Source organism: Dipodomys merriami, unplaced genomic scaffold (genome assembly GCF_024711535.1).
Source record: "Dipodomys merriami isolate MVZ:Mamm:240054 unplaced genomic scaffold, mDipMer1.0.p SCAF_172, whole genome shotgun sequence".
Taxonomy (NCBI): domain Eukaryota; kingdom Metazoa; phylum Chordata; class Mammalia; order Rodentia; family Heteromyidae; genus Dipodomys; species Dipodomys merriami.
The window spans coordinates 2,082,678-2,105,520 of record NW_027203071.1 but is presented as its reverse complement, the minus strand read 5'-3'; the positions used below and the strand labels follow the sequence as shown (position 1 = coordinate 2,105,520).

Here is a 22,843-nt window from a genome sequence, read left to right as displayed (position 1 = left end):
GAAAAGAATGATGTCATGAAAAAGAAAGCTAGTTGAGTCCATAATTTTGCTCTTGAACCAACTACTTTAAAATAAAGGACTTCTGCACGCATTCTCACTGTCAGAGAGGCAACACAAAGTACCAAGTACATATTAGAACAGATTTAGTTACAGTTACTTGTATGGAAATGAAGTGGTTTCCATGGAGTTTTATATTGAATGAATTATTTTTATATGAAGTTTACCAATATTTATTTTGGAAAGTGGCTGAAGTGTCTATTTTTCAAAATTATCTGTGCTTGAGATATATGACATTAAATTTAGTTTTATGAGGATTTCTGACAGGTTATTTTAAATAACATGTTTGTAAAAAAAAAAAAAAAAGACAAAACACCCAAAACCTTGGAACTGAGAATGAGTGTGGAAGATATTTAATTTTGTAGTGAAACACTTATATTGTGTTTTTGAAACCTGTCATTGAGTGTTTGGCATGCGGCTAATACTCCAGCTTGGTCAGTTGCTATGGTAATAAATGTTATAAATCTAAGTGTCAAGATATGCTTCACTGATTCTCCTATAAAATTTATCTTCTTCCTTCTCCTTTGTGTTCCCAAAGTTATTGAGAAAATAGTGGAGATATGAACAGGTATTTTCATCTTGCTCTTGTTTAGATTCATAAGCAATGTTATAATTTGGAGAAGCCTAAATCCAAACAGAATTATTATGAATTGGTTATTTTATTCATTATATGATACAGAACATATTATTTTATCGAATGTTTTAAAATATATAGAAGCAATTTTTGTGTTCATGTAAGTAGTTAATACATTTAAAAAAAATCATTCTTGCTGGATGCCAGAGGCTCATGCCTGTAATCCTAGCTACTCAGGAGGCTAAGATCTGAGGATTGTGGTTCAAAGCCAGCCTTGGCAGGAAAGTCCATGAGACTCTTATCTCCAAATAACTTTGAGCTCTGGCTCAAAGTGGTAGAGTGCTAGCCTTGAGCTGAAGAGCTCAGGGAGAGTGCCCAGGCCCAGAGTTCAAGCCCCACCACTGACTGCCCAAAAAATTATTCTTGGCCTTTGAAGCTCCTATAAACCCACGCTTTACATGGAGAGAAGTTTGGCAACATCTTTTTTAAAAAAATATTTTATTGTAAAGTTCATATGCAGAGGAGTTACAGTTATGAGTACATTTCTTGAGAAACAATGTTACCCCTTCCTTGATTTCTTTCATTTTTCCTCACCTCAACCTACTTTCCCCTCCCCCGATTTGTCAACTTCATTTCTAACATAGTGTCTTATGAGTATTGCTGTTGCACTGGTTCACCCTTTGTTCTTTGTCTCACCTTAGAGCCAAGTGTCTCCTGTACTTCCTCCAGAGATTACTCTTCCTAGGTTCTTGCTGCCATTCCAGTTGTTTGCAATGAAATATTGCTCATTTAATCATCAAAAGCTCTTTATTTGATTCTGTACTTCTTAAAGAGCTAAAACACATGGACATATATTTTGTCACTTTGGTTTTAGTAACTCAAGATTTTGCTATTGAAGATAGTATCTGGTTGTTTCTCTTTCTTGCTTTTTAATTTTAAAAGGTAAGTGAAACAAGTTCCAAGTGATATGGATAAAGAAATATAGAGAGTATTGGCCTCTTTCCATTCAATCCTTGGTTACCACTGGCTAAAATAACCTCTGTCATATCTATATGCAGTGCCCAGAGTCTTGTACATGTTGAACAAGAGTTCTACCACTGAGCTATATACAAGTTCTCCCATATGTCTTTCTTAAAAACTTGTACAATTGGATTAATATTCTGTTTGCTATTAAGAAATTATTCCTTTCTCTATAATTTCTGGTTGATATTTCTATATATGTTTAAATGTACACATCAGACTATTTCTAATAGCCACAAAGCTAGAAGTTCAAAATTGGCAAATATTTAAGTTGTTTTCATCTTTTAATATTATGAACAACATAAAAGCAAGCATTCTTCATAATTATGTATTGATGTACTTTAGGGAGATTATTTGTGAATGTCAGAAATTAGCGGAAATTGACTTAAGTATCTTTTTCCTTTGTTTTGTTCTTCTTCAAAGTACTAGGCGTATGACCAGGACCTGTATCACTTATGCTAAATTCTGGCTTTTTGGTTTTGGGTGTTTTTATAAACAGCGTCTCACACATTGGTCTGAGTGGGCATTGGACAATGATACTTCCACATTTGCCTTGTGAGTAGCTGGGATTACAGATGTGTACCACCCTGTCTGCTTTGTGTGTGTGTGTGTGTGTGTGTGTGTGTGTGTGTGTGTGTGTGTGTGTGTGTGTGAGAGAGAGAGAGAGAGAGAGAGAGAGAGAGAGAGAGAGAGAGAGAGAGAGAGAGAGAGAGAGAGACAAGGTCTTGCTGACTTATGGAGTAGGGGCTGATTTGGTCTCATACCACAGTCTCCTGTCTCTGTCTCTTAAGGAACTTTTTGTTATTTATAATTTTAACTTGAATGAAGTTGAACATGTTTTCATGTGTTTAAGTAGAAAAAATGAAGTGAACATACTGTTTTCCAACTTATTCCCTAAGGCTCACCTCCTTTTCTTGCCAACATCAAGTAAAAGACTTGATAAGACAACCAGACACCAATATTCTTACTGAGCATGACATTTGAATTCTAGCATTATGTAAAGAATTGCACCTATAGATGAGTATGATTATTTTCAAATATATACCGGTTTACATTTACATTCTCTTCCACGCTGCTGGGAAGAAAAAAAAAAGTTACCCTAACAACTCTCCAAATGAGAACCTGCAATGGAATTCAAATTTGTACTTACTATGTACTGGGCTCAACTGTATGCTGAGAAATTAAGGCTCTAAAAGATTAATAGGCCTCAGATACCACTCTAATGATCATAATATTTCACCCAAAGAAATGAAGGCACATAGGTCTCTACAAAGATTTATACACTAGTGCTCTTTGTCTAAACTGGTAAAAATTTCAAAATAACCCAGATATAAATGGATACAAAGTTTATATTACATGCACACAGCAAAGGGCTATTTCATATCAACAAACAATAAATTGTTGAAAGAAAAAAAAAGTGGATGTCTCAACATAATTTTAATGAATGAAAAAAAAAAGACTAGGAAAGGAAAAAAAATGCCATAAAATTGTAGAACATTCCAGATAGTAGATTGAGGAGGATCATTAGGAGTTCCCTAGGGAACATTCTTCCTTGTCAATGAAATGTGAATAGAAAAGATATTTGTTATCTGCAGGATGGAAATGTAAGTCCTAGCCACGTCTTCTCCATTCTCCATTCTTTTAGTTAGCTAGAATCCATGACAAACTACTTCTTAAAATGAGGATGAAAATAAGGGTGTAAAGGACAAGGTAAAGGTGAGCACACTATATCCTGAATAGGTTAATGAAGCAGAGCTTCATTGCTCTTGACTCTTCCCTCAGATTCTTTACATATGTTTTTATTGTAAAAACACTGTACAGAGGGGTTGCAGTTACATGAGTAAGGTAATGAGTACACTTACTATCAAGCACTGTTATCTCCTCCTTTGTTTTTCTCCTACCATCCCTTCCCTCCCCACTTCCCCAACTTCTTCATCACCTGCCCCTGAAGTTGTAAAATTGGTTTTCAACAGAGTGTCTTGTACTTTTCATTGTTAGAATGGGTCAACCTATATGCTTATTTAAACATTTTGTTATTCCCTTCCCCTCCCCAAATTATAAAAATGTATATACAAGATGCAGCGTACCAGAATCAAATACAGTGAAAACAGGGGTTATACCATGGGGGAAGAACATACAAAGAAATTTTAAAAATCACATAGTACATTAAAAACATACAAAGAAATAACAAAATCACATAGTACATTAAAAACAATAGCAAGAAATAAGCCACTTGTGTCCCTATCTTGGGGTTCATTTCACTTCCCACATCATCTTATCTGGTCATATGTATATAGCTTTTGACCTTTTCTGCTTGTCCTAGACATATACTAGTTATTGCAAATAAGGGAAATCATGGGACCTATGTTTCTTTGGGCCTGGCTTACTTCACTTAAAATAATTTTTTCCAAGTCCTTCCTCAGACAACGAACTTAGTATTCTTACAGACCCTGAATAATTATTGTTGAGTCTCTTTGTTCAAGTAACCCCTCAGTATCTAATAGTAAGATTTCCATCTCCACAATACTGTTTTTTAATTTGTGGAATTTTCTTTCAAAGTTTCTTGCTTCGTGATTGTTTCTATACTTTCTTGTTCGTGCTTTTAAAATTCCAGTACCTTTTTTTTTTTCGGTTGGTCATGGGGCCTGAACTCTGGTCCTGGGCCTTGTCCCTCAGTTCTTCAGCTCAATGCTAGTGCTCTACCACTTGAGCCATAGCACCACTTCCGGCTTTTTCTGCTTATGTGGTGCTGAGGAATCGAACCCAGGGCCTCATGCATACAAGACAAGCACTCTACCACTGAGCCACCTTCCCAGCCCCCAGTACCCATTTTTAATGTGGTTGATCAGTATCCATTTATATTGTAGAGTTGATAATATCAATATTGAAAATTGCAGGTCATCAAAAATCTATCATTATCTCTGTTAACTTTGACTCAGAGTGACTTGTTTACTCTTGCATCTTAAAAATGTCAGTTTGTTTTTGATGGCTTACAGAACTTAATTTTCAGAGATTCTAAGAGATCTAAGTCAAGGGTGCTGCTGCCCTGGGTTTTGAGAGTTCTCTTATTCTTCTCCTTTTAATAGGGGTACTACTAAGCTTTTAGAACTTTAATTTCACAATTTATAATTTTACTTATTACAGAATAAATATAAATTAAATTTCAATTGCATATTTCTTAAGGGTAGAGTTATTAGAATGACATGATTTTTCTATACTGTGCGGTGGGAAAACATGATTTTGTATATTGGTTCATTTTGATGTGAAGAAGGTCCTGGCTTTATGAGAAACTCTTGGGTTTGTCTCCCACTGTTTGCCATTCAAAGCCCAGTCTCCTGGGACTCTATGTCCATTATTCACCTCATGGGCAGGGAGATCAGATGGAATTCAGGTCATCTGCGCATACTATCTTTGATTTTTCATTTAAGCAACCATTTTTTAATGCAAATATGTTCTTTGTCATATTTGTTCACAGAAGTGGCTGTTCTGTAGGTTATTTTTTCTTCTAAATCTATCATTTTATTTTTAGTCTCTTTGTCTTTCTGGTTTAAACTCTTTGGTCAAATTTTTGGGGAGGCTGAGCTTTCATTATCTTTTTGCTGCCATTGTTGTAATTTATCCTATGTTAGATAATTGACAATGGAATATCCTCCCCACTCTCCTCCTTAAACAGAGCGCCCAATACTGGTTCATGTAGATTGATACCTTTGGTTGGCATGTTCTTCAGTCTTAGATACCTGAAGGCATTGAATACCTTTTCGTGGGACTTCCAAAACTCAGGGTGAGGATTTGTGACAAGTTAAAGAAGTATTTTGGTGAGATAAGTTTAGCTAGATAGCTCACATGTGATATATTCCCTTCTATTCAATATTGGAGATGCAAAAGGTCAATTTGTCAATCATAGTAGTTTAGACTTGATGAATGTCTCTCACACTCAAGTAATCTTTATTTTCTAGAAACCTCTTCATACAGCTGGTATTATTTCACACAATGAATGACTATACTAATTACTTTAGAAGGTTGCCCTCTATAGTTTCCTTCAGACTGAGGACCAGGGCCTGAAGTCTGCCCTCTTCTACAATGGGCACCTGCCTCTCTGGCCAACACCTTTCAATGCACATGGAAACTAGAACTAGAAATCTATCGAGGGAATATCATTTCAGGATGTCTGACATTTCAAGTTCTGTGTCTGACCCCTACACTGGCTCTCTCTCACAGCAGTTCTATGTGTGAGTTTGTATAGAGAGTGAGCTGAGATCTCGCATTCCTGTTATCTCCTTGTTCTCATGTTGTCCTTGGTCATGGGGCCCATCACGGACACATCACTGGCTGTGACTATTGAAAGAACTAGCTGTCACCTCTTTCCTGAGGTAGCGGTGCGAGGGAGTTTATGGTATAAGGGCACCATGAGTGCTGTGTGTTCTAGTACTGCTGGGTTGGGTTAAGTTCCCCTACTTCACCTTGACATCATGTTGTCGCTTCTGCTTCCAGTCAAAACACCAGGAGAAGGGATGACTCATCAAATAAATCTGAACTAAGAGAAGCCCCCCCCCCCCAATGACGTCTTGATCAAGGGCAGGGAGGTTTCAGAAGAGTTTGTTCTTTCAGAGTTCATGTATGTCTTGTCTATTATAGAAGACCATTGAAATGAGAAATGCTAATTATGTTCTTCTCCAGGGCAACTGAGCTATTAGAGTCCTTATGAGAGGCTGGCTGTTTCAATCCCAAAATTCCTTTTGCAGAAACAGCAGCAATACATGCCCAGTATGATTTGGAGCAAGGGTAAGTGCTCTGTATCCAATTTCCATAAAGACTGTTCAGAGAACTGCTCCCAGCTCACATGTATACCCGGCTTCAATAGCTCAGCCTGATGTGTCACCATGGGTATCCACAGAGGTGTTGTGTTGTGGGAAGCATAGCCCTGTAGAAGACTAAAGAATTCACAGAAAACATCAAGCCTGGCAAGAAGATTCCCTTTGAGTAGAACATGGAGAGAAGGAGATTCAGGTTAGACATGCCACCCTTAACTTTACAAGAAATAGACACTCCTGAAGGCAAGAACATGGTGGTTCCAATGCATTGCCTATGCGAAAATCTGTCTTCTAAAGTAAAATCCCCTTATAGACATGTAATTTTATTTTTTTAATTAATGATTTCTGATCATTAGTTTTGCAATCTTATCCAGTTGAGCAGAAACAGCTTAACCAACAAGGGGCTTATGTCAAGAAATCTACACGTTGGCAAATGTAGCCAATGGCCTTGTTCTCATGAATATGGAGGGAACGGTTCACTCATGCCAAGATGACAGTGCTGTGTGTTGATGCTGTTAGTTTCACTATAGCTATGGCTCCCATCAGCGTTCTAGAACAATGCACTGATGTTGGAATGTGGCTTACTTAGGAGATGATTAGGTGGGTGGGTGCTAATAGATCATTACTGGGAAATAAATTCAGAGTCCAGGCCTTCAATACTGACTCTGCTTATAATCAAAGGTAATTTTTGATACCTAAGGTAATTTTCCAAAGCATAAATGGAAAATATAGCTAGTTAGTGTAATAACATCACTTCTGCCAAGGTGAATGGACTTATATGTACTAAGTAGGAAATAGCATAGTACATAAAATATTCTTCATTTATTAGAGCTGAAAAATAAGCTTGATAAAGTGACTTTGGCAATTTCCAAGTTTTGAATATTGGGAAACATCCTCCTAAGATGTTTCTATGTTATGTTCTCTGTTTGGGAGGCTTTTTGTGATATAATGCTGAATAGCCATCCTTTCCTTCCAAAGCTTTGCCACGAAGAAGCCATCTAGCAGCAATGGTATATTGCTTTATATAAAACCCTTAAAATAAAAACTCTTTTGTGTGACAAATACATAAAACACAATTTAGAACATTTGCAAAGAGACAGACATTTGACAAATTTGAAAATTATTGTCAAAATTTTGTGTGATAACATAGGCTGGAATATATGACTGGGTAGAAAATACCTTCATTTCAGGTGAGACATATTGAAGTTTTCCAGATGAAATATCAAAATGTCTCCAAATTACATACAAATGATTCAACCTATGCATATGTATTAAACATATTATATAATATATAGATATACTTTCTGTTTTATATATTATCCAATCATATTTAATATGTAATATATAATAATATAATATATCATAATACATAATAGGATATAAAAACATAATTCACAGGATTTATACAAAATCAGCCAAACACAAACTCCCCAATCTAGAATTCTAAGGAAGCTAGTATTCCATCCATAGGCAAAACAAGAAGAGCATCAGTAGTAGATTCCCTAGAGTTTAAGACAAGGAATTATCTGATATAGATTCTTACATTTATAAGAGTTACATCACCTAGAATAAAAGAGCAGCCAGACTGAAACCTTTGCAGCTGTGAGCCAAAATGAACCTTTCCTCTTGAAAAGTCTCAGGTATTTTATTTCAGCAATGAAGGTTTCCTGACAAGATATCAGTTCTATTGACAAACAGATTAAACATGTACTCAGTCAAACTCTCAATGGGTTATTACATAGATTTTTGACAATTTATGACTCTAGGCCAATTCTATAATTTTATATGAAATGTCACAGGTACTAAAATGGCCCCCGTAATTTTGAAGAAAAAGACAAAGTTGGAGGACTTGTTACTGGTTGCAGGCTTGCTACAAAACTACAGGAACCAAGAGAACATGATAATGGCTGACAAAGGAATACATCCATTCATCAGTAGAATGCAGCAGAAAGCCCAGAAATAGACTCAACCAGACATAAGCAATGAAGTTTGGACAGAGATGGTCAAGCAGATAGTCTTTTCAAAAAATGGTGGTGGCATCATTGAATGTATGTATACAGAATAGCAAAGTAGAACCTTAGTGCACACCTCATTCTCTATTTTAAAAAATCTGCCAAAATGGACGTAAATATGAAACCAATAAAATCTAAATGTAAAATTGAAGAGTGTTAAACTTCTCAAAGACATCCTAAGGGAAAACTTGTACACCTTGGGTTAGGCAAAGAATTTTAGATTTGATAACAGAAACATTGGTAAAAGAGAATTTGAAAAATTAGACTTTATAGTAATATTAAAATCAATGTTAAAAATTTAAAAAGACACTCTTAAAGACAACTCACAGACTAAGTGAAAGCATTTGCAAATGACATTTCTGGAGAATACACCAAAGTCAACAGGAAGAAAAAAACCTACTTTAATTGTGCAAAAGAGCTGAATGGACACTTCACCAAATAAGATATCTGCGTACGAAATAAGTACGCGAAAAGCAACCCAAAATCACTAGAAATACAATAAGATATGTGCCATTATACATCCACATGAATGTTTAAAACTCTAAAAAATATGTTAATTCAATGTGCTAGATGATGCTGAGGCTACTGGAATTCTCTGACCTGGCTGATCATGATGGTAAAAGATCTGGCTACTTCAGAAAACAGTAATTTTGTCAATTTCTTATATCATTGAACATATATCATCAAATGATCTAGCACTTTTCTTCCCACATATCTCTCTACAAAAGATAAAAACTTATAGTTATGTAAGATCATAGTTGCTTTATAATTGGAAAATATATTTATCAAAACTTGGACAACCCACATCTTTCAAATGGAAAATAAAGGCATGGTGTTCCATCTATAAAACAGATGGATCATAACTCAGCAATATAAAGGAAAAAACCACAGATTCACTCAACAACATGGATAAATCTGGTGTGCGTGTGTATGTGTTGGTCCTGGGGCTTGAACTCAGGGCATTGTACTCTTGCTTGACTTCTACTCAAGGCTAGCATTCTTTTACCTAAGCCATACCTACACTTGTGACTTTTGGTGGGTTAATTGGAGATAAGAGTCTCATAGACTCTTGTTTCAGCTGGTTTTGGATTCTATCCTCCTGTCTCAGCTTCCTGAGTAGCTAGGATGACAAGCATGAACCCTCAGTACTTGGCTTGGATAAATCTTCAATGCAGTTTGCTAGGTAAAAGAAAATGCACATGGGTATTCTGTACCATTTGCATAGGTAAGTGTACAGGTAGGGAAACAGGCTAGCAGACACCTAGGTTTGCAAACGAGGGGAGAGGTGTGAATCGAAGCATAGTGACCTATAAGGTGAGCATATGATGGAAGGTTCTCTGTGTGTTAAGGGACTGACTGAATGTATACAAATCTGAAACACTGTGTACCACAGAAAGTGAGATTCATTGCAGATAAGTTAAAATCTTAACCAGGACATGGAGAGGGAAATGAACATGAAAGTACACTTACTATATTATAGAACAACAAAGAATAAAAAGAAAATAAAGCATTGATCAATGTGTCTGAATAGTATTTTAACTTCTTTTTTTTCCTGGAAGGCTAACAACAAAGAGAATTGTATGCAAACACCTTGCTGTCATTGGTAAATTTATTTCTTACAGATATATGGGTTAGGAGTTCTGAAATTCACTTATTTGTATATAATATTGACCAGATGAGTAAATAGATTGTAAGTTATATAAGAAGCTGTTTTTGTTTCTCCCAAAGTGGAAGAATGAAGCTAGAATAATTAAAAGTAGGAAAGAGGGGCTGAATCTGTGATGCTGCTGCCTTGGACTTGGTGTGGGCTGAAGACTTACTGTGTTTATCTTCACACTGGACTTCTAACCACCCCTGCAGATCTGGCTGCAGACAGCTCTTGCCTCACCTGCACCTCTCAGTGGTTTGTTTTCTCGGATCTGATTCTAGTTGCAGTCTAAGTAGCTTGAGTATTTATCTCGTTCATGAGCTTGGTTTATTGAGTAAGCAAAGAACATCCCTTCTCTCTAGCGTCCTCTCAGGCAGGCACTAAGTGTGTGTGTCGCTTTAAAGGCCATTATTTGTTTGATCTCTGCTGTTGCATGCTGTGTTTTCTATTTCTAAAGAGCTGCACAAAACAATTTCTTACTTATATTTGCACCTCTGGTGTCTTCAATAGCTTCTAATACCAAATAGGTAAGTGAACAAAATCAATTTGAGCGGGACGTTTAGAACAATAAAATGTGGACATGGCTTGCATCCACAGGGTAGTTGAGACCATGTTAACAAGGAAAAATCTGATTTATGAATCTTCTCTGCTTCCTTTGGAGTTTTGAGAACGACACCCCTTCCCATAATAGATGACCTCTTTGTTCCCCTCACTTGTCTTAGAAAGGGCTAGGTGACTGACTCTGAGGACTTCCTGTGTGACAAGTATTGTCTTGGTTACTTAACTCTAAATGCTCATTTAAACTCTCATGTCAGCCCAATGAGTAGCACAGAACCAGTTAATAGAAGAGTTAGAGGAGGGTTCTTGAGCCTAAAGACAGTTGGCCCAATAGCATACTTTTCTTAAAAAAGATCCCTTTTCAACCTGGACCTAAGTTGTGGCAAAAACTGGAATGAACAGTGGCTGAGGAGGAAAAGCCCCTGTGCTCTAAATGTCCAAGGAATTAGGATACAGTTCAGGGTTATAAATTAGAAGTAGGACTTACTAAATTACTAAGTGAAAAGCAGTATCAATCAATCATAATAACATAAAGTGCACACACTTCTCAACTTACCATGATGTCACACCTTGATAAGCCCATTGTAAGTTGAAGATACTGACATTTAATTCAGGTGTTTCAGGATTGTGTGGCTAATGACAGGTGCAGTTTGCTGCTCCTGCCCATGTTCTTTAGCATGGGGAACATGCAGAACTCAAAATCTGAAATAGTATTTCTCCCGAATAGTATTGTTTTCACACCATCATAAGGTAGAAAAATGGAAGTAGAACGATGGTAACATTAGGGACAGCCTGTATAATAATTACAACTTCTTTTTTTTAAACATATATCTCATCCCATTGTTTTTTAAATTAAGTTTTTTATTGAAAAAATACCATAGAGAGGGGTAACAGTTACATGAGCAAGGAAATGAGAACATTTCTTATCAAGCACTGTTGCCTCCTGATTTATTTCCTTTTACCCTGCTCTCCCAGCTCTACCCCCAACATCCACTAAAGTTGTAAAGTTCATTTTTTACATAATGTCTTGTATATTTAATTGTTGCAATGGGTCCACCTGTATCCCTAGTTAAACGATTTGTTTTTTCCTTTCCCCTCCACAAATTATAGCAACAAAAAATACAATGAAAGCAGGGGTTATACTGTGGGGGAGGGACATACAAAGAAACAAAGAAATCATCTTATAAATATGTTAGAAACAATTGCAAGAAAGAAAAAAACAGGGGCTGGGAAGGTGGCTCAGTAGTAGAGCGCTTGCCTTGCATGCATGAAGCCCTAGTTCGATTCCCCAGCACCACATAAGCAAAAAGATAAAAAAGCTGGAAGTGGCGCTGTGGCTCAAATGACAGAGCGCTAGCCTTGAGCTGAAGAGCTGAGGGACAGCACCCAGGCCCAGAGTTCAGGCCCCATGACCGGACACCCCCCACAAAAAAAAAGAAAGAAAAAAAACATTTGAATACTTATCTTGGGGATCATTACACCTAACATCAACTTATCTGACCTTTTCTGCTTGTCTCAGACATATACTAGTTATTTCAAATAAGGGAAACCATGGGACCTATTGTTTCTTTGGGCCTGGCTTACTTTACTTAATATAATTTTTCCAAGTCTTTCCATTTCCTAACAAATGGGGCAATGCCATTCTTTCTGATGGAGGCATAGAATTCCATTGTGTATATATACCACATTTTCTTGATCCATTCATCTACTGAGGGGCATCTGGGTTGGTTCCATATCTTAGCTATGGTAAATAATGCTGCAATAAACATAGTTGTGCTGGTAGCTTTAGTGTGGTCTTGTTTGTAAACATTTGGGTAAATGCCCAAAAGTGGGATTGCTGGGTCATAGGGGAGCTCTATGTGAAGTCTTTTGAGGAACCTCCATACTGCTTTCCAAAGTGGTTGAACAAGTTTACACTCCCACCAACAATGCAATAGGGTTCCTTTTTGGCCACATCCCCTCCAGCATCTGTTCTTAGAGTTCTGGATTATAGCCATTCTAACTGGGGTGAGGTGGAATCTCAGTGTTGTTTTGATTTGCATTTCTTTTTTGGCTAGGGAGGTTGAGCGTTTCTTCATGTGTCTATTGGCCATCTTTATTTCCTCTTCAGAGAAGTTTTTCTAAGTCTTTAGTCCACAGACCTTAGGACCAATGGAATAGAATTGAAAACCCAGAAATGAACCCACAGACCTGTAGCCATCTAATCTTCAATAAGGTAGCTAAAAGAATAGAATGGAATAAAGACATCATCTTCAGTAAATGGTGCTGGCAAAATTGGTTAATCACTTGTAGAAAACTTAAGCTAGATCCTTATATATCACCCTTTACCAGAATCAACTCCAAATGGATCAAAGACCTCGGAGTCAAAGCAGACACTCTGAAACATTACAGGATGGAATAGGAGAAACCCTAGGACTCCTTGGAACAGGCCAAAAATTTCTTAATAGAGACCCAGAAACACAATAAATCAAAGAAAGGTTGGACAAATGGGATTGCATGAAGTTGCAGAGCTTCTGCGTGGCAAAGGACATAGCTAGCAAGATCAATAGAAAGCCCACGGATTGGGAGAAGATCTTCACTAGCCATACAATGGACAAGGGTCTCATATCTAAAATATACCTGGAACTCAAAAAATTAAATCTCCCAACAACAAATCCTCAAAGAAACAACTGCCCAATAATTACTTCTTTTCCTATAGTTCCTGCCAAGGCCTTTCTAACGTGTGTTATGCTCTGCTCCCACCTGGTGGTCATATAAGAAAAGGCAGAAGAAAACTTCATGTGTCTTCAACTTAAATCTAAATAAACACCTGCTCTTAGCTCCTGACTGGGCTTTGGTATTTAACCCACTTGGTATTAGTTACACTCCCATCACCTTTCCTCCGTAAATAATCCCAAGACATCACCATGGAGGCAGATTTGAGATTTATGTCTCCCATTTTCTCAGGCATGGCTGCCTAGTGGACATTCTCTTTCTGAAAACTGGTTTCTGTAATCGTCATACTGTGCCTTGTTGGATTGCAATTTAGACAGAACTTTTCCTATGGCTTGTCAGGCCCCTTGCCTGTATCAAGAGCCTGGAATGAGTTCATCAGCTGCTGATCCCAGAGGAACACTTCCAACCCCCAATGCTTTCTCTGGCCCAGTCCTATTAACTTTTGGGGTATAATTTGACTTCTGCAGTAAAGGAACAGTTTCTGGAAGACATCTTAATTGGTGAGTAACTTTGGTAAAATGACTGGACTCCTCGCCTCTCCTCCTTTTCTCTTCATTTCCTCCTTCTCTTCCTCTTCCTCCTCCTCCTCCTTCTTTTTCTTTCTTCTTTCCATGGTTAAAGGTAAGAGTCCCAAGATCTTTCTTGTGCAGGCTGGCTTCAAACCTTAATCCTCAGATCTCAGCTTCTTAAATAGCTAGGATTAGAGAGAGGTGTGAGCCACCAGTGCCTGGCTATGTGGTTCCATGCAACATGAAATGCTCCAGTTTCTTCTTCTCTTTGGTTTGGTTTTCATTGTGCATCCTGGCTTGAGGACATCTTGTATTTGATTTATTCAAAGGAAGCATTGGTTTGGCCTTTTTTTTTTTTTTTTTTTTTTTTTTTTGTCTGTCATGGGTTTGATCTCTGGGCCTTGCCCCCGCTGTTCCTCAGCTCTTCAGCTCAAAGCAAGTGCTCTACCACTTGAACCACAGCGTCACTTCTGGTTTTCTGGTGGTTTACTGGAAAGAGTCTTCTGGACTTTTCTGCCCAGGCTGGCTTTGAACGGTGATCCTCAGATCTTAGCCTCCTGAGTAACTAGGATTACATACACCTGGCTGGTTTGGATTTTGTTTTGAAGGTCTTAGGTTCAAGGATACTGATAAGAGGAAAAATGGAGAAAATTTCTGCTTACCAAGAGAAAAAATGAAGAGGGTTGCATTTGCCCAAACTAGGCTTTGGGAAAATGTACTTTCAAGTACCATGAGAATCCTTGTGTTCTTTGGCATAGGATGAGAAATGGCTGGGAGATGGGTCATGCAAAGAGAGCTCGGTAGAATTTAATTCAAACCCATTTAGGTCAGCTGAACTTGCTGTTATTGTGACCTTGTTTGTCTGGGACTTCTCCTGAACTTGTTAATGACTGATGATCTTTGTCTAGGGAATTGTCTCTTGTGTTTTGCTTGCTTAGTTTACTACTTTGCTCCATTAGTACACCTAACTTAGAAATTTCTTGTGAAAATCTTTAAGATAATAAAAAAGTGCAATTTCAGGGTTAACAGGGCTTTAGCTCTGTTTAAATTTATTGACCTTTGGTTTGTTATTTCAGCTGGTCCCACCTAAATTGTAAACATCTGAGAGTTAACTCATGGTAAACTGAAAAAAGAGAGGGAAAAACCTATACCAACAAAAACAATAAAATAATTGGCATCCTCCTGCTACTGTAGGAAGATGGTAAGCTAGTTAGTGGGCGTGGGGTGGGGAGAGATTAAGGTACAGGACTCTCACTAACATAACTTCGGTCCAAGTCTCAGTCAGAGATCCATGGTATTTGTGAAACTCTGCCTTCCTCCTTACACTCTTCTTTTCCAGGTAGACAAGGAGGTACTCGGGGGCTCTGGGTTGCTAGACAAGAACTTTACCATCTGAGCCATGTTCCTAATCCTTTTGCTTTTCAGATAGAAGTTGTGCTTTTGCCTAGGTGGCCTCACATTGTCATTATCTTCTATCCCTTAAGTAGTTGGGAACACAGGTGTGCCCCACCATGGCTAGGTTGTTTTGAGATAGAGGCTCACTTTTAGCCCAGGCTGGCCTTTAATCAGGCTGGCTGCTTCCCAAGTATCTGGAATTACAAATATTTGCTACCTGTCTGGTATAGAAGAATGAAGGGGGAAAGGGAGAGAATTTGGGCAAGAATCCATCGTATAAACCACAGAATGGAGAAATACAAGGGAAGGGAAGGGTCGAATGGTGGTGAAGATGTTGAAGTGGTGATACACGTCATGTAAATTGCTTTGTTAAGTGGCAACTAATTCAATCCATAATCTAAAATTAAGTACAGAAAGAGGTGGGTTGGGAGGGGTGAATGGCAACTCCTTTGTGCAACTAATAAAGATAGAGATATTGAAAAAGATATTTTAAAAACCCAAGCCAAATATACTCTATCATATCTGGCACTGTATTCATAAACTGCTTCAGTAAATGGCCACTCCTTTATATAACTACTTAAAGATGATAAGAATATTTACAAGAACCAAAACAAATATATGCCATCCACCAGACACCGCACCTTTGACCCAGCCCATAATGTTTAATGTGGGTTGAGGTTCAGTTCCACTGCTTTCTGCTTGTCCTACCTATGCTGGTTTGTATCACAGGAAGGGCAAGTGGAAAATGTTTTGAGCATTTAGGACAACTGTTTACCTACAGAATCTCCCATCCTTTTCCTACACAATTCTCTTTGAAGATGATCAAAGCCCATAATAAATTCCATCACACAGGGAATGATGTAGAAGGAGGCTCTTTCACCTTCTTTCTCGGGTTGAATAGATACAGAAAATGTGCTCTGCCTTATTCCTTGACTATGCACCAACATCAATGGTCTGATTACAAAACAAGATAGGTTAGAATGATGTAGTAATTCATACATTCCTTACACATTCATACACTGATAGCCACTTAATCTGATTCCATAACTTGGATTTTGTGAATAGTTCTGTGACAAATTGTGTGTGTGTGTGTGTGTGTGTGTGTGTGTGTGTGTGTGTGTGTGTGTGTGTGTGTGTGTGTGTGTGTGTTGTATTCTAACTCTGATTCCTTTGGGTATACATCCAAAGGTGGTATAGATGGATCATATAGTACTTCTTTCTCTCTATCTTTCTTTCTTTCTTTCTTTCTTTCTTTCTTTCTTTCTTTCTTTCTTTCTTTCTTTCTTTCTTTCTTTCTTTCTTTCTCTCTCTCTCTCTCTCTCTCCCTCTTTCTTTCTCTCTCTCTCTTTCTTTCTCTTTCTTTCTTTCTTTCTTTCTTTCTTTCTTTCTTTCTTTCTTTCTTTCTTTCTTTCTTTCTTTCTTTCTTTCTTTCTTTCTTTCTTTTTCTTTCTTTCTTTCTTTCTGGAACCTCTATTATGATTTCCATAATGGCTGTGCTAATTTACATTACCATGAACAGTGTATAACAATTTATTTCTCTCTTATTTGTTTTCCTGATGAGTCATGCAGAGTGAGGTGGAGTCAATATAGTTTGGATTTGCATTTCCCTCATGGCTAATGTTGTTCAACACTTTTCATGTGTAATTGGCTATTTGTGCTTCTTCATTTGAGAACTGTTTTAAATTCACTTGCTTATTTATTGATTGGATTATTCTTTTGGACAGTATAGTTTATGAACATCAATGCTCAGTTGGATGAGTAGTTGGCAAAGATTTCCCCCCATTTTGTAGGTGGTTTCTTCACTCTGGTGACAGTTATTTTCTTTCACGTGCAGAAGCTGTTTAATTGGATGGAATCCATTTGTCAATCCTTGTTCTTATTTCTTGAGCTGTTAAGAGTTCTAATCAAGATAGGAAATGGCTTTCTAAATGTTTCCCTGTGTTTTACTTTAGTAGTTTTAAAGTTTCAGATTTTACACTAAGATGTTTAATCCATCTTGAGTTGTTTCCTTTGTATAAGAAAGAAATAGGCATCTAGCTTTGGTCTTTTGTACTTAAAGAACAAGTTTTCCCAGAAACATATGTGGAAAAGGCTGAATTTTCTCAAATGTGTGTTTTTGCTTCTTTGTAATAAAATATCCAGTGGCTGAAGTTGTGTGGATTTCTTTCTGGATGTTCTATTCTGTTCCATTGATTTTCTTTTGTTGAAGTATAGGCACAGAAATAGAAATGCCTTTTTTTTTTGCTGTTACTATGGCTTTGTAATATAATTTCAAGTTCAGTATTGTGATACCTCAAGCATTGCTGTTTCAGCAATAACTTTTGCTATTTGGGATCTTTTATACTTCCATGGGAGGTTTAGGATTTCTATTACTGCAAAGAATGACATTGGGATTTCATTGGCTATAATATTGACTGTCAGATTGCACTTAGTACTGTAGATATTTTTATGCAAGTAATTCTACTTATCCATGAACATGGGATGTTTTTCCATCTTATTCATTCTCTTTAATTTCTTCTTCTTTTTGTTTTCTTTAGCTCTTTGTTGTGGAGGTCTTTCACCTCTTTGGTCCTATAGGACTATTCATAGGTATTATTTTAAGTTATGAGAATGGGATTGTGTTGCTTATTTCCTTCTCAGCATGTCTGTTATTGGCTTATAGAAAAGCTACTCATTTTTGATCTTATATCCTGCTACTACTGCACATCATCAGCTATGTCTTTCCTAATGTTTTCACTGGCTTGGTTTGGATGGCAAGCTTCTGGTGTTGAAGTCCCAAAGCCTTACATTGCCTGTTTCCATCTATTCTCACCCCACCTCATATACAATCACTGGACCCTACTTCTGTCACTAACCTTCTCTTTCAGTGGTAATTGTCTCACCTCACCTCCCATTCACAATTTCTCTTTTTGTGGGAACATAAAAATGTTTCCAAGCATGTGACTAGAAACTGACATTATTCACATAGAGCATTACAAGGACTGAAGGAAGTTTTGAGACTTATTAGCGTAAAGCCTAACTTGAGCTGAGTGGGACAAAAGCAAAGCCCTCCCCACTAATAGACAAAACACTACATACGCAAAATCAAACTTGGCTTCTACCCACTCCCAATGAACATTCTCTTCCTCCTCTTCTTTCTGAAAACTGGCCTGCCATTCTCTCAGAAACATAGGCCCTGAGAGCTACTCTCTTTCCATCTCAACAGTCTCAACATGTCCTGAAGATCTTGTCTCAGGACCACTGTATTCTCAATTGAGGATTTCCCATCTCCTTTCCATTGCCTCTGCCATAGCAACAGTCTCTGAAGAGGCTTCTGTGCCAAGGCTAACTGACCCAGTCCATTTGATCTGGTGATGCTGCTTTCATTAGAGGGTGGTTTTGACTATCTTGCTAATAACATCCACACATTTCCAAATAATTGACCAAATAATATATAGATTTCAAAGCTGGATATATAAACCTTCAAAAATCGAATCTCAGGCTTTCCAGTTACTATTGTCCTTACCACTTATTCAGAACTAGTCAAATTTTATTTGTGTTTTAGGCTGTAGAGATGAGAGTGTTTAGCCTTCTGCAGCTCTAAGTCTTGTTAAAGGGACAATCGATAGTGTGGGTTGTGATCAAGGGGGATATCTAAGCCTCTGTGAGTCTAGGCTCGATAGTATTGGAGGCTTTGTTAGGCTAGGGGTAGAGTAGGGATAGGAATTATCCAATAACAATGAGATGTACAAGTAGTTATGTCGAAAATGAACTTTACAACTTTGGTGCGGGGGGTGGGGGAGGGAGGGGGAGCAGGGAAGATTGGGTGGGGGGCAGGGGGAGGGTGGGAAGGAATGGGAAGGGGAAACAAAGGAGGAGGCTACAATGATTGATAAGCAATGTACTCATTATCTTGCCCATGTAATTGTAACCCCTCTGTACAGTATTTTCACAATAAAAAAAAAAGAATTATCCAATAAGCTAGATAGCAATAGGTGTTGAAAACTGGACATTCTAGGCCCAATCTGACAAATGTGCATTTGTCAGATCATGTCTTTGTAACAAAATGCCTGACATTTAAGAGGGAAAGATTTATTTGGGCTGATGCTATCAGAGGTTTCAGTCCACTATGGCTGGGAGGGTGTGATAGATCAGAGCCAGTCACATGATGGTGGCCAGGAAACAAAAAGAGAGATGGGGAGGAGGAGCCTGAAACAAGAAAAGCTACCAAGGACATGCCTCCAGTAACCTGTTTCTTCTAGGTAGGGCCTACCTCTGCAAGTTTCCAGAACCTCTTCAAAGAGCATCACTAGCTAGGACCCAGCCTACAATACAGAAGCCTTTTGGGAAAACATTTCATATCCAAACCATAAAAGCAACTGTGTGGAAGCAAACATACAGATTGCAAGAATGCATAGTGGATGCCACATCACATAGTTTATAAAGCTAGAGCATTGGATATACAAAGAAAGCAGCTGGTGATGCTGGGGGCATAAGGAAATCAGTGCTAGAAAGATCTTCGGGGTGAGGGGCTATTATTCTGCTCAGTGGTTTTCATAGTTTTGCCTATTGTCACAAAATGCTTTGCTTTCAGCATTGTTTGTTCTGCACCAATACATAATACAATTGGACTCACATACAACTGGAAAGTAGTGGACAGATTTCAGTATAATTTTTTCCCCCAAACAAGGAGAATTGAAAGAACAAGAACTTTTACTGGGAAATGACAAAGTCCTCAGCTCAACCCTGGCTTAGAATGGGTCCCTTCCTGCTTTATTTTAAGAATATTAAAAATATGATTCTCCCTGAGGGCTCTCTCTCTCTCTCTCTCTCTCTCTCTCTCTCTCTCTCTCTCTCTCTCTCTCTCTCTCTCTCTCTCTCTCTCTTTTCACAGCCCAGTCTTACATCAGCTTCTGACTCATGGCAGGTACACGTCTCCTCTCAATCTAAATGTGTTGCAGCTCCTCTGGCTCACAGCTCTACTTCTATCTGTATTTTCTTAACCCTCACACAACATTGTTTCTATAGTTATAAGCTTTTATTGTCCTTTAATATATCACCCAAAGTAAAATTTAACCTTGCTGAATGCCTGGATTGTCCGAGTGATCCCCTGAGACCCCAACTTTGTTTTTGTGAGCGCTCTGGTTTGCAAAGCTTTGCAGCTTTTGTGAGATCTTCCCAATTATATTTTTCTATTGAGTCCTTTATTTTTAGTGAGTGATTTTTGAGAGGTTTTCTTTTCAGGGTAATAGTTGTATAACAGGGGACATGTTCTATTAAATTCTCATTTTACAGAGAAGAAAACAATGTTAGATGCCTATAACTTGCTTCAGTTCCTTTAGCTGTTAAATGGTAAATCTGGATTTCACAACTCCAGCTGTATTGTTTTGTGGGGGAATATCATACAGGGTCATACACACCAAGTATTCTGGCATTTAAAAATCTGTTATTACTCAGCAACATTTTTATATATGATCTGTGGTGCTTAGGTCCAGAACTATGCAAATTCTATTTCCCAGGCTTCCTGAAGAAGTTCAGCACTTAATATAAATCTTTGGGTAAATAAATAATTTGTTTTCTTAGGTTGTTTATTTTTTCAACAGGAGACCTTTAATCTTTCTTTACTGAGTTTATTTATTGTCTGTGTAACAGTAGGCCAGAGGAACCTCACCACCCTCTCCCTAATTTTCTCAGTGAAAAATGTTTCTTTGTTCCACTTGCCTATTAGGCACACACCTTTCTTGTATTCTGTGCACTACTCATCAACTTGTTTGATGACTGACCACTTCCAACATTTACCTGGAGGGCCTAGTCCCTGGGGACATGAAGCTGGCCAACCCTCTGAGGAGACACTGTTTTAGATATCTGCTACTGCTGCAGCTGCACATACTCTAGTGTTCTGTCTCCCATTGTGATACACCATTTTAAATGAGGGAGAGTCTACTTCTGTGCCACCCCTCATCCTTTTAGTGAGTTTTATGGGCTTCTAAGCTTTCCATATCCATGATGATGGATGACTTGTGTTTGATCCCAGATCCATGCTTTTTTTTTTCAATTGGAAAACATATTAAACTGTAGCCTCAGAGGTTCCCACCATAATCTTTTCTCAGAGCTGTAAAAGATAAGGAGTTTGTGCTGAATTCTCTGAATATTCCTTTTAGGGTTTGTCTGTTGCAAGGGAAGGGTAAATCCTGCAGAGGGAAAAAAACATAGGTTTTTCCATCTTGAGCCTTCAGACTCACAGACTTGTCCTCACTTACAGTCCTATGTGTCCAGAGAGATGCAGCTTCTTAGCCCTGACACTCCTCCTGTTTCCTACCACCTGCTCAATAATGGCTAGACACACAAAGGTCCTGCATTTCAGTCAAGCATATGTTGTTATAATTCATCTGCCTCAAAGAGCTGTTTTTTTCCAACTTGCACAGTCCTCAAAGGTTCACTATAGTTGTAAAGGCTGGCCAGCTTTTCCAAGAGCTTAGGAAAATGCCCAAAGACCAGAGATCAAAAGCGTTTGACTTCACACAAAGAAAACCGTCGAATGGAAATGAACGAATGTTGAATGAAATGTCTTCAAAAAAATATTTCAACTCTCAACTGGAATGCATAATACATTAAATATAACATTATGGTATGGGTTTATTTTAATGTGTTGGCTATGATGTAGGGAATTCTTCCAAAATAAAAATAAAAAAAAACGTAGGCCCTTTAAAAGATTAGAAAAATGGTCCAAAATCCTTAGTTGTGTTTAGAGTCTTACTTCTTGAGGGTGAACATAGTTTACATTAACCATTCATCAGACATCAGAAACAAACTGCTCTTTACCAGGCCTAAAATAAGTAATTAAAATTTATTACCATCAACTCACAGGGTGACCCTGGGCTTACCCTTTGTGGGCTTCCACTTCCTTTGTAAAGAATAGACCAGGTTCAGAGGGTAGTTAAAGTCTTGAGAACAGGCAACAAGATAGTTTTAAGAGCAGAGGTTCATGTAGCCAACCTGCCAGGAAAGGCAATCCAGAGCAGAAGTCTTCTCTCTCCCAAGAGTAGCGTCAGGGAGTAAGCCTCTTCCTCTCCCCTCCCAATGGTAGCAGCTACTTCTCCCTGCCACACCCACTCATACACAGGCCATGGAGATTGGGGTGTCAAGCCAGACAAATTGTCTTGGCCAAGATGGATCTGAAGTTCTTTCTACATGCAGGCTTGAAGCTAGCATCTGAAACCTAATTCCAAAGTAACATTCTGGTTCCCTTAGCAACCCAATGGGTGGCCAGTGGGTGGTATCATGGAGGAAGAAAAAAACAGCAATTTGAAACCATCCCATGGCTCATAATGTCTTCTTTAACAAATAGTTACTGAAACCTCCACTTGGTACCAGATTCCTTGTTGTTTATGTTTCTGGCTCTTCCCATGTCACAAACATCTTCACCCTTGAGCCTTTGTTTTTAAGCCAAATGTTTGTTTCATTAACACACCATGCCAGGCTTCCTACTTACTCAAAAGGAAACCAGAAAAAAGGCATAATCCCCTTGAAATAAGTCCTAGAACAAACTTGTAAGGAGTTCCATT

At 38.0% G+C, this 22,843-nt stretch overlaps 1 long non-coding RNA gene across 1 annotated transcript in view; it reads right to left on the bottom strand.

Annotated features, from left to right (window-relative positions):
* Window positions 1-22,316, bottom strand: part of LOC138829474 (uncharacterized) — a 33,972-nt gene extending 11,656 nt beyond the window's left edge. Inside the window, exon 1 of the long non-coding RNA XR_011372613.1 lies at window positions 22,163-22,316. This is a non-coding gene — a long non-coding RNA (uncharacterized lncRNA). The remainder of the gene's footprint in view (window positions 1-22,162) is intronic.
* Between the last annotated feature and the right edge of the window lie 527 nt (window positions 22,317-22,843).